The sequence below is a fragment of the Thermobia domestica genome, chromosome 2, assembly GCF_964235325.1.
Source record: "Thermobia domestica chromosome 2, izTheDome1.hap1.1, whole genome shotgun sequence".
Taxonomy (NCBI): Eukaryota; Metazoa; Arthropoda; class Insecta; order Zygentoma; family Lepismatidae; genus Thermobia; species Thermobia domestica.
In genome coordinates this window covers 79,156,657-79,168,814 of record NC_137455.1, presented here as the reverse complement: position 1 = coordinate 79,168,814, position 12,158 = coordinate 79,156,657, and the positions used below count along the sequence as shown (strand labels likewise).

The 12,158-nt window shown below is 35.9% G+C and overlaps 1 protein-coding gene across 2 annotated transcripts in view; it reads left to right on the top strand.

Moving 5' to 3' along the window:
- Positions 1 to 212: 212 nt before the first annotated feature.
- The window catches only part of blo (bloated), a 248,337-nt gene continuing 236,391 nt past the window's right edge, over positions 213 to 12,158 (top strand). For both annotated transcript variants that reach the window (XM_081742576.1, XM_081742584.1), the window contains exon 1: positions 213 to 366. The gene's annotated coding sequence lies outside the window, so the exon portion shown is untranslated. The remainder of the gene's footprint in view (positions 367 to 12,158) is intronic.

Sequence of the window (12,158 nt, the reverse complement as noted above, 5' to 3'; positions counted from 1 at the left end):
GGTCATGCATCACTCTACCAGCAAATATATTACATTTGCCCTTTGTTTATTTTCTTTAATAATCCAAATTGACTATTAGTTGATAGAATTATCCGACAACCTCTTTGCTATCTTTTCGGTTGATCCACAGATGCAGTTGCGACGTTCTACTTGTTTGGTTGTTACTTTGCCTACCTGGACGCCTGCGCAGTAGCTATAGAACAGGAGGTAATACCTCTCTGAGAAGAGCGACAGAAGTGGTTGAGCGTTTTCAAGGTCTTTCCGTGGACCCAAGAAGTACTCGAAGATTCACCTGTGAGTGCTAAGTGTTGTGGTGTGGTGTGCTTAAGAATAGCTGCCTATGGACTTACGCTGGTAGAAGTTGTGGTAAGTTATTTCTTTTTTATATGTTTTTGACAATCATGGTAACCTTGCTTTGACAAGTGTTTACACATTCTTCGGAACGGGACTTAGTTCCTTAGTGGGTGTTAATGTCACATAGAGTAATCAATAAGAATTTGAAGAGTAAAATTATAGACGAAAATACCTTTGAATATAATCTGAAACATTAATAGATTTAGCAACTTATTGAACTAAGCAATTAAAAATTATATTCAGCAACGCAAGTAAGCTAGTTGTCGCCCGGGGCAAGAACTCGCTTTGCGCCCAAGGGCGTTGATCCTAGGGGCCCCTGGCCCCTAATGCTCATGCTTCTTTAAGCGTTACACAAACATAGTTAATTCTGTAATTGCAGGGCCTGCCTTCATAATGACTTACTGTGATATGTATTTTTTTTATGAATATAAAATATTTGGCATAATTTGAATTCAATTTGTCTTCAAATCCTCATATATGCCTTCTTAGACCCTTGTCTGCAACCAAACACACATCTGAATGCCTCCCTCCAAAGTTACAGAGAAATCGGCGCCCTTCTTAGTACCTTCTTGACCAACCAAACCAAAACGCTCCCCGAATACACCTGATATTGACATCACATAGTAATTCCTCTATTCCATTTTTCTTCAAGTAGTAAAGTTTGATTTCAAAATTACAGTACATAATTTAATCCTTAGTACAAGATAAAACACCAAAATAATTAGAACTTGATTGCTAAATAATCTGAGAGTAGCGTGTTTGACATATTCTTATAGTTTTGTTATAGTAACTGCACATCACAATGTTTTAGGAATTATATCGAGATGTGCATATGTGAAGAATGAATCAACAGTCTGCTGATTAGAATAGAATATTTAATTATGACAAATAGTCAAGCTGTTTTCTCGAGTATTATATAGGGGAAAACGGGATAATGGCACGCTGTGTATAATTGCACTCATCCCTGTTTACGAAGAAGCAGAAGAAGAAGATGGCCTGCATGGTGCTCAACCCTAGCAACAACGTGCCCAATGAACCTCACTTGAGTGGGAAAACGCTGCAGAGAACGTACTGCGGAGTATGACCATATATTGAAAATTTTTATTTTTCTTCAAATATTTCACCAGTTTTCTTTAGTGGTTAAGTTCAAACTTACTTCTGGGGTACGATATTTTTGCAGTGAATATGTATGAATAGTCAATTTAGAATAAATATAGGATTAGTATTTTGTTATAATATTTACGCATGCCAGTCAAGAACAAAAAAAAAAAAAAAAAAAAAAAATCAAGATGGCCTGATTTGGGGTAATAGCACGCATGAACACAACAGTACGTGTGATTAAAAATACCGCATCAGGCTTTGAAAAGTGTGGTACGTTCCCCATGAATTCAGAAGTTTTTATAGATGCTGATTTTGCTACAAGTGATCGGTGCTGTAATCAGACTGAGGAGAATATGGAAGGAAACCTTCCTCGTGATGCAATGGACTCGATGAAACAAAAATTTAGTGATGTTTCTGAACTGGCGCTTGCTGGACCATCAAGAGAAGTCAGCAATTCCGAAGAACCCTCCGCAATAGTCCCATTAACAACAATTTCTCCAATTCGTAGGCAAACACCATCGTCAGAAGAGAAAGCACCAAAGCTCAGAAACCCTAACAGCAACACCTCGAAAGGCTCTTCTCCAAAACAAAGAGCGAAGAAAGTAAATACATTTAGGGAATATCCTCATAAGGAAGGTTTAAAAACGAATTAAACTCAGAATTCAACTGTTGCGTGCTATTACTCTCAACTGCAGGGTAATTGCACGCAGTGTAAGGTTTCAAATTTCCGTCTGCTATCTTATAACGGAGAGTAATTACGCAATAGTTCCGAGTTATTTCATAGTAAACATACATAGGTATGTACAGCACTATTCATTAGATTCCATGGTGCTCTCTCATTGCTGTTCTGAGCAATTAAAAAAAACCGCGTGACATTACCCTCTTTTCCCCTACTCGGACATTTTGCAAATCTCTTAAACTGATGTAAGTTAAATGAAAAAAAAAACTGGAACTAAAATTTAACTTTGCGGACTCTTTTGGCTTCAAAGCTTTTTACAGTATCCTCAAAAGATAGCTTTGAAGGATATGATCCTAAGTTTAGTGAGTTGTTTTTGTCCTGTTAATTTTCTGAGGTAATTTTTTTATGATCTTAGTTTGCGAAAACTTTCTTTGTCTTATAGTATAGACTTGTCTTGTCTTAGTCTTTGTCTCATAGCCAAACTAATTAGTATTTGCCCAATGTTACGCTCACTCAATCTGGCACTCGGGACACAAGCCCCGTTTGACCCCTCCCTTAGTTATGTCACTGATTATATTTAATCTGATTACAAGCTCTTAATTTGTTTAAGGCTCTAATTGACGGAACATATCCTATGAAAGGTATGGACACAATAAGATAGCCGTTTATGGTACCATCTCCAAATTTCTCTAGTACAACTAAAGAAAATACTGAAAAAAATCAAGCAGTATAATCAGTTTTCAAAGGGTTATCCAAGAAGATAACCAATCTATCCCGTTTTCTAATCTAGAGCAGGATAATCAATAAAGATCCAAGTTTGCCCAACTTTCAGGTTTCTGTTAGATTTTTAGAGTTATAGAGAAATATTAACTAATAGATTATTGACGCTGTGGATAAATGTATTCCATGTATTTACTTATATACTAAAGGTAAGATTTTACATTAGATTAATAGTAACACGAGAAAAAATAGACAGAAATTGGCTGGCATAATAAAGAACACCTTATGAAACAAGAAAATAAGAAAAACTGGGCTCAGCATCGAGTCCTTGGAAGTTAAATAATATGTGGCGTTTCTAATATCGATCTATAAACTCCAAAAAAATGTGCGAGGTAAAAACTTTTATCAAGGTTAAAATGTCTTATTTCACTCATAATTAGTCTTTAAAGTTATTTATTTATTTATTTAACAATCAGATGCAACTTGCGAGACCAATTAATAATAGATCTATTACCAATGTGTAATACAACAAAAACAATTGGCAGTTCACACTCACTCGGTCGGTAATCCTACAACGAATACCAAATACATATTTGAACATATAGGATTATATGTTTTGTCAAGCTTTCGATCTGTCCAAAATTTTTGCTTTGACATGATTTGACTTATATTCCTTTTTTAGTGACATTTAAGGAAGTTTTATTTAGGAGTTTACACATCATACACACATGCAGTACTTGGCTGCTCATAAGTCTGTAAACTAAGGTTTTAGATATTAATGTTCGTATTTACTACCTCTTTTATTTTCTTTCGCTTCTTTTTGTTTTATTTATTCATTTATTTTCTCTATCTTTTCTCATTTTTTAAATATGGATGGCTCCTTTTAATAAGGCTTGTTTCGATCAGCCTGTCTTTAACTCACTCAACATCCAGATTTCTTGTTTTAAACTTATTTGTTTTTTGGAGTTTAATGTTTGTTTCCAGCAGCGAGCTACGTGGGATTCAACAACAACAAATTATAACTATAGCAAGTGCGTACAAACTTCATGAATTAGACCAGGTTTCATATTCTACTCTGAGCTCTCTGATTGTTACACTATAACGGCCCTATACAATCCTTAATCTATCATGGTGAGGACGATTAACACAGAGATTCAATGAAAACGAATGATATTGCGGATACAAATGCAGAGCCGAAACTAAGAGATCAGAACTCTCCCTGTCCATCAAATTTGTCAATTATTCTCCGGATAGATGTGCAAGCATATTAAATAGCTGTAATGAGGGTTCTGGCTTTATAGGCACCCTTCCTGTACTTCCTATTGACTATAAATATCTAGCATCTACCCTTAATGAAGGAGACCTAAAATTATGTAGATGGAGGCCCATGAACGCTCCAATCTCATGGTAACCCGTACGTCCACGCTTCATGTAGCCTTCCGTAGGTCCACGCTTCATGTCAACTTAGAAATTATTTCTATATAAAAATAAAATCTTTTTACGTGCATAGCTATTCGTCAATTAATTTGTTTAAAATGGATTTATTAAAGGTATTTAGCATATACTCTCCAGTGACGTATATATTGAATCCTGAAAAACCAGAGGCGGTATGCCTTCATCACAGTAAAACCAGAGGCGGAATGGCATACCACTGTAGAGACCTGCACGGGCCGGGCTTGGGCTGGTTGACGCTGCTATTTCTTTGGGCCGGGCCGACACTGTTATTTCTTTGTGCCGGGCCGAGCTTGGGCTGGCCGACACTGATTTCTCTTCAGGTCGAGCCGGGCTGGGGTCGATCAATTGCAATTCTTTAATAATTATTGACTTTCGTTAAACGATAATTGGAATAAAGCCAAACGTTGAAGAAGTGTGTCCGTGAAAAATGTTACAAAGGATGGAATAGCTATTTACAGTTTGTGTTGCTTAGCGGCTCCACTTTCCTATAGAGGATTGCAGGCATTATGCGGTAAATTGAGCTCTGATCTTGACCTTTACTGAACTCAAAATATGACAAGAAGGGGTGGGAATGTTTTGCCTGTCGCTAAACAATATTGCCATCTTCACTTTATGCTAAAAATCAATTAAGTTAGATTTTTGTTACAGGAAATGAAGGTTTTGTTCTCTCTATGACAGGCAAAGTTCTAGGAGGCATGGTACCATTCGGGAGGCAAGCGTCAGGTTGTGAACCAGAGTTTAGAAAATGTTTCTGAGGGTTAGGTCAAATTTAGTACTAAAGTTTGAGAAAGATTGGGGTTCGAGCTATTTTTTTAAAAAAAATCATCGGGCCGGGGTCGGGCCAAAAACTTTTAAAACTTATCGGGCCCGGGCCGGGCTTGGGCCAAGAATTTTGAAAAACTTATCGGGCCGGGCCGGGCTCGGGCCAAGAATTTTGAAAAACTAATCGGGCCGGGCCGGGCTCGGGCCGAAAATCTCCAAAACTTTTCGGGCCCGGGCTGGGCCGGGCCTAGGTACGTTCGGGCCGGATTGGGCTCGGGCCGAAACATTCGGCCCGTGCAGGTCTCTATACCACTGCATACCGTCTCACTTCGACCACTGGAAGGAAATTTAATTTTCTCCTCCTATAGTACTCCATGCCTCCATTTTTCTCAATATGACCTTGCAGACCCATACGATGTCGTTATAAAGATCAATATTTATATACTTTACTGTAATACTTCATAGAATTCCAGTAAACTGAACTTAATTGATTCAACTGATATCTATTTCCATAAATATCAATTTAGCTAAAATCTAATACGTTCAATTAGCTTTCCGATAATTGATATGTTGAAACAATTTTATAAAAGGCAAGTCTTAGTTGCATATTTGAAATTGAAAGATCATGCTGTTTAGGTACTTACCATAAGGAAAGTCATGGGAGAGGAAAATTGTTAAGAACTTGAAATGATATATCGGTACTGAGTTCTAAACTTAAACGCTTAATTTCCTGATTGCAAGGTCATTTTAAATTGTGTATGACCTTGTCACCATGAGTGAATTAAATTATAGTGAGTGAATTGATCGTTCACATAATACGTATCAATATTATATATATATATCGAGAAAGAGAGATAGAATTAGGCTGAGGGATATATACGCACACCGGAACAATAAATAATCACCTCTCTTCCGTAGACCTTTCCTTCTTGCTTGCATAACTACTTGTGTTCTGTTTGGAAGTAACTGCACGAAGTGTTAAATATATGCCACAAGAAGCGGAGTTTGGGCGGTGGCCAATGGGGCAACCGCCCCAGGCCCTGCGTTTAGGGAGGCCCCATGTTCTGAATACGTTTCGTGCAAGAAATCCACAGTGCACTTGTAAGTAGCAATGTTCTTTTAAAAAGATATTGTACTTTCTTCAAATAAATTAAATCGGATTTCTTTCCATAAGAAACCATTGTTCATAAAAAAAAATAATTTTATTAATAAAGTATAGGTGTAGGAATTAAAGTCAAGCATCTGAGGAAGTTTTAGGAAGTTACTGCCTTATCAGCTTTAAAAATAGCATGTCGGCGCTCGACGATTTTTACCAGTACTCTGGTCCCTCGGGGTCATTATTGACACTAGGCCTCGCGCATACCTAACGCCGCCTTTATATGTCACATCAATTTAAATCGACTTGCCCATCCACTAAAGCAGCGTTTCCCAACCTTTTTCAACTTGCGGCACTCTATGGGTGTAACTTGAATTCTCGCGGCACACTCATAGATATTATTATTTGTAAATATAAATACCGTGGTAATTTTTTTCTGTGATTAATGATATTTCTCATGGAGAAGAAAGCTCAATCACTGGTTTTCCCCCGTGGTTAATCATTATGCTTACTTTTCATTCTAATTTAAAAATAAAAAACAATTCAATGAAATATTGGACTCAGGTTTGCAAAACTACGCTTTCTTTTTCGAAAACTGTATCCAACCTTTCACTAAGAAGATAGATCACTAAATAACAAACGAACAAACAAATCTCTTTTAGTTTTAAAACACAAATTTAGGTAATTTGTATGCATGTTTGCTTTGTCGAAAGTGTTGAATGATATTTTAAAATTTCAGCTTACGAAATAGTCTGCAACAATAAAGGAGCAACAATGGTCATAACAATGATAACAAATTCTTTTTTCAACATTAAAATTGTACACGGTATGAAACTTAAAATTGTAGACTCATATTAGAGGTTCATAGTAATGTGAAATACAAATATACATTTTCCCTTATGTCTTGCAAACTGATTGCTATAGAATTAATAATTTTGTTTCGATTTCTCTGCGGCACACCAGCGGCCCATTCACGGCACACCAGTGTGCCACGCCACACCGGTTGGGAAACGCCGCACTAAAGTAGGGAAATGCCTATTTCTCTATTTGGGACATCTAGTGCACAATGAAACCAAGTACCTTAAAACATCCTTGTGTTTCATTTTTAGCCTTATACAATATTGTTTTCCAAACACAAGTAATGACCATAAGTCATATTCAAGATATTGTTATTATTAGATATATCACAAATCAACACATTCACATTACTGAGCACTTGTATGATATAATGTGTTCATTTTTGCATAATTTCCCCTTAATTCTGGTAGTTTTCAAGGTATACAAGAAAACGTCCTTATAGAATCTTTATTTCCAAAGCAAATACTATTTGGTGTAAAAAAAAAAAAAAAAATACGGGATCAAAGATATAATTTTGTACTTTTCCATAACGTAATTTAGAATTTAAACATATAAGACTACATATTTAAAAATATCTTTTCTCAATTTTAGCACAATATAATACAACTGAATAAATTTATGAGTGATGCAAACATTAATCGAAGAAAAGTAAAATATATACTTTATTTTATATATATATATAAAAAAAAGAAATGAAATCTTTAAGTTTTACGTCCCACGGTTATGCCGGTTAGGCTAAAGGAGACGGTGATGATGAGAGATGAGTGAAATGGTGGAATGAAGAAAGTAGGAGGAAACGGGAGAACCCCGAGAAAACCCACGAGCACGGTGTTTGTCCACCACAATGTCCACACGGCGCTAGCTGGGATCGAACCAGGGACCCCAAGCACCGGAGGTGAACGCTCTGCCACTGAGCCACCGCGCCCCCTACTTTATTTTATACTGTATACTGTATAGTATAGGATATATTTTAGTATATAGTAAAATATATACTTACAAAGCATTAACCTTACAATTTGAAATTCATCAAATAATGCTAATAACTACAGTTTACTTACTGCATAATTTATGCAATACAATTTGCTTTTCAGGAGTTTGGTTTATACTTCTTATGTAAACTAAATATACTTTATACTTGGTTTAGTTTTAGTATATTTACCATGTCCGTATGCCCGTCCAGGAGAAAAAAATTCTCAAGAAGTACCTTATGAATCACCACCAAATTTGGCCAGAATGTACGGTGGGGGGGGGGGTTAAAAGTTAGGAATCAAGGTCGCGTTTTGGGGTGATACTCAAATAGGAAGTGATAGAAATCAACAATTTCTGATTTTTACGTTGATCTCTAATGAGTGAAAATTGTAATAGATAAAGAAAAGTAGCTTCCTGCAATCGATGATGAGTCGGATACATTTCATCTCCATCCCAAACTCTCTACTAAAACAGGAAGTGGTAGAAATGTACAAATGTACTACAACTTCCGGTTTCTGTACTGATCTACAGATCAAAACCTATAAGAAATAGGGAGAAACGGCTTTTAGAATCGATTTAATGTTCTAAGAATATGTACTGTTTCTCTCTTACCCTGTATTCAAACCAGAAGGGGCATAAGATAAACTACATTCAGTTTTAACTTGGTCGCTATGGAATAAAGACGTAGGCCTAATAGATAGAGAAAAGGTGTTTTCTGTAATGAATTAAGCGTCCCAAGAATATATTCCATTTCTAATCTAATCTTAACAAATAAAACACAGTTCTGACCAGAGCAGAATGAAATATATTAAAAACTATACTTACAATGTGTTACAGTTTCAAGGACCTAACGTCCTCTTCATCAGACACCAACACTCTGTCTGTGTTGGTGTCTGATGAAGAGGACGTTAGGTCCTTGAAACTGTAACACATTGCAAGTATAGTTTTTAATATATTTCATTCTGCTCTGGTCAGAACTGTGTTTTATTTGTTAAGCTACTTATCCAGAGCCATGGAGTTTGTTCATTATAATCTAATCTATTTAAATAAAAATGAAAGTCACTATTTTTGTGACTTAATTCTTGAACCACGAGACCGATCTCGATCAAATTTGCCATATAGATGAGGTTCGAGTCTGGGATTGGTTTCATCGTTTCACTTTTACGGTGCAACTTAGGGAAGGGGAGAGATATTTACAAATGATCGAAAATTACGGACATTAGTGTCGAATTCATAGTTTTCGGGGTCGCTGAGATGAACAGTGACACTTCCGATGCCATCCAAATTCAGCCCTGCAACTTAGGTGAGGGATAGGGAAAATATATAGTAAAATGATAAACAATGACCGGTTTAAGTGTTGAATTCATAGTTTTCGGGGTCGCTGAGACGAACATAGACACTTCCGATGTCGTTTAAATCTTTTTTTTTGCCGATAATGAAATGTATTCTTACCGTGCCAACATTGGGTATTCTGCTTAACGTTGATTGTTATAAAGTAAGAGAAATGCGGTTTTCTGTAATCAATTAAGCGTCACAAGAATATGTTCCATCTCCACTCTAATATCCCTATTAAAACTGAAAGTGGCAGAAATCAACCACTTTCGGTTTTAATAGTTGAAGCTATAGAGCAAAAACGGTAATACACATAGAGAGAAGCAGATTTCTGCAATGGATTAAGCATTCCGAAATATATTTCATTCTGTCCATAACTCTGTACTAAAACGTAAAGTGGTCGAAATCCACTATGACCATCGGTTTCAACAAAGCTCTACATAGAGCAAAACCTATAATAGATAGTGATGAACTTTTTGTATTAGTTTTAGCGTTCTAAGAGTAGGTACAACCTTCTCTCTTAACTTCTAGTAAAACCAGAAGTGGTAAAAATCAACCACTTCCGGTTTTAACGTTGACTGTTATAAAGTAAAAACAGTAAGAGATAGTGGGAAGCGATTTTCTGCAATGAATTAAGCGTATCAACATATATATTCCGTCTCCACTAAAACCGGAAGTTGTACAAATATACTACCGCTTCCGGTTTTAATATTAATTGAGAAAATTTTCAACGCATGCTATGCAAGCCAAACTTCTTCGCGTAGTGTACACATAGCACTGCTACTTGTTTAATAAATTATTTCATGTGCTTATGTATTTAAGTACAGCACTTAATCTTGTCCACGTCCTAGCGAGAATTTTAATTTTGTTGAGAGTGAACGTAAGTAAGCCTATTGTCTATTTAGAGTTTCAATTTTTTTTTTTTTAAATAGCTGAAAGACTTATCTCAGTCTTCGGATCTTTAGTTAATACATTTTGTTCTCTATTAACTTTTGTTAACTGGCTTTTTGGCTTTATAGTAGTTCAGTGTATCTTACATCAGAAAATAATAGTAGCAGTTAAAACTACCTACGTTATGAAGTGAAACTGGCTGAATTTCTTGATGTTGCGTGGTATTAACTACTATAAGGTAGGGAACGTAATTAGATTACATGCATTCCAAGTAGATATTCACAATTAGTGCAATACAAGGCAGTATTATGGTCGAACCAATGTCTTCTTTTGGATGAATTTAGTGGCAATATTGCAGGCACCGTAAAGTCATAATTTCACTTGTATATTGTATTATGTAATTCCATTTGTAGATGGAGCGTATTTTACAATTTTGATAATACTAAAAAGAATAAAATTAGGTTATTACTGTTAAAAGTGATAACTATAACTTTCCTACCAAAGACATTTTCTCGCTTTCCAATGAATCTCTTAAGTCCAGTCTTCAGCATCAAGCAAGCAGAAATCAAGAATACATAGGAAATATCTCATTGAACACTTATTAAACGGGACTTCTTTTCCTCTCCAAGTCATTAATATATTGTTTCTTTATTTATTTTCATGCTCCGTTACATAGAGTCGAACAATACCAGCAATTGTTTCGTCTGTTGATTTCCAACACACTTTAGTAGCTTCTTCATTGAAACCAGAGATGATTGTAAGCGAAGACAGACACTTGTTATGTGTTATGTTATCTTAATGGACTGGGTGATATGATAGCTCTTTCTTTCTCTCTGTCTCTCCAAATACAGCGATCCGGCATCACTTTACCTGGGACACCCACTGTCCTTCCTCTCCATCCATGCTGTTACCTTCTCTAATACTGAGTGAAGCCACTTGACCCCATCAATGGCAGAATCACCGCATTCATTTAAAATACATTCTCTTAATGACAGACCGGCTTCGCTGATACTTTGCCAGCGGGTTCATTGCTTTTTAACTATTCCGGGTTGACATATTGAGGATATGGGGCATGAAAACACTTCTACAATATATATCCATTTACCTTTCCTGTTCTTGAAAGGCGAAGAGATAATACACAGTATAGAGCGGTAATACAGTACTTACAATTACCTTAAATTTGAAAGAGGTTAGCGGCTGAAGATTATGTTGCGTGATAATTTCGAAATCCATAAAGTGAAAAAAAAACGCAGTTTTTAACCCTTTAAAACAATTATCACTACGGTATAATCTATAAAATATAATTTGCAAAATGTAATAAAATGCAATATACTAATGTAATCTTCCGTCTCCTTTAACCTAGCCGGCATAACCGTGGGACGTAAAACTTAAAGATTTCATTTTTTCAGTAATGTAATCTTAGGCCGCGCTGGCTCAGTGATAAAGCGTTCATCTCTGGTGGGTGGGCTAGATTCCAGTTCGCACAAAGTGAGCTTTGTGGTGGACAAACACCGTGTGCGTGGTTTTTCAAGGGGTTTTCCCATTTTCTTCATTCCACCATTTCCTTCATTTTTCAATATCATCGTCTCCTTTAGCCTAGCTGAGATAATCATGGGACGTAAAACTTAAAGATTTCATTTCATTATAGCTTATTTTTGTTTTTTCTTTTCTTTTTATTTCTTCTTCCTCATTTTTCATTTGTAAAAGAACTGAAAGTAACTATAGACTGGTTTTCGTGGTATTGTGGCGAATTGCATAAATTAGGTAAATGACACGGAAAAGTAACGAAGAAGTATTGAGAAAAGTGTATGAAAGAACACTATTAGAAATAATTAAAAATAGGAAGACGAACTTATTAGGAGAAGTTGTTAAAGAAGAAACTGTACTCTAAGGCACATTATAAGAAATATAGTGGAATGAAAAACAGTAAAAAAAAGTTAA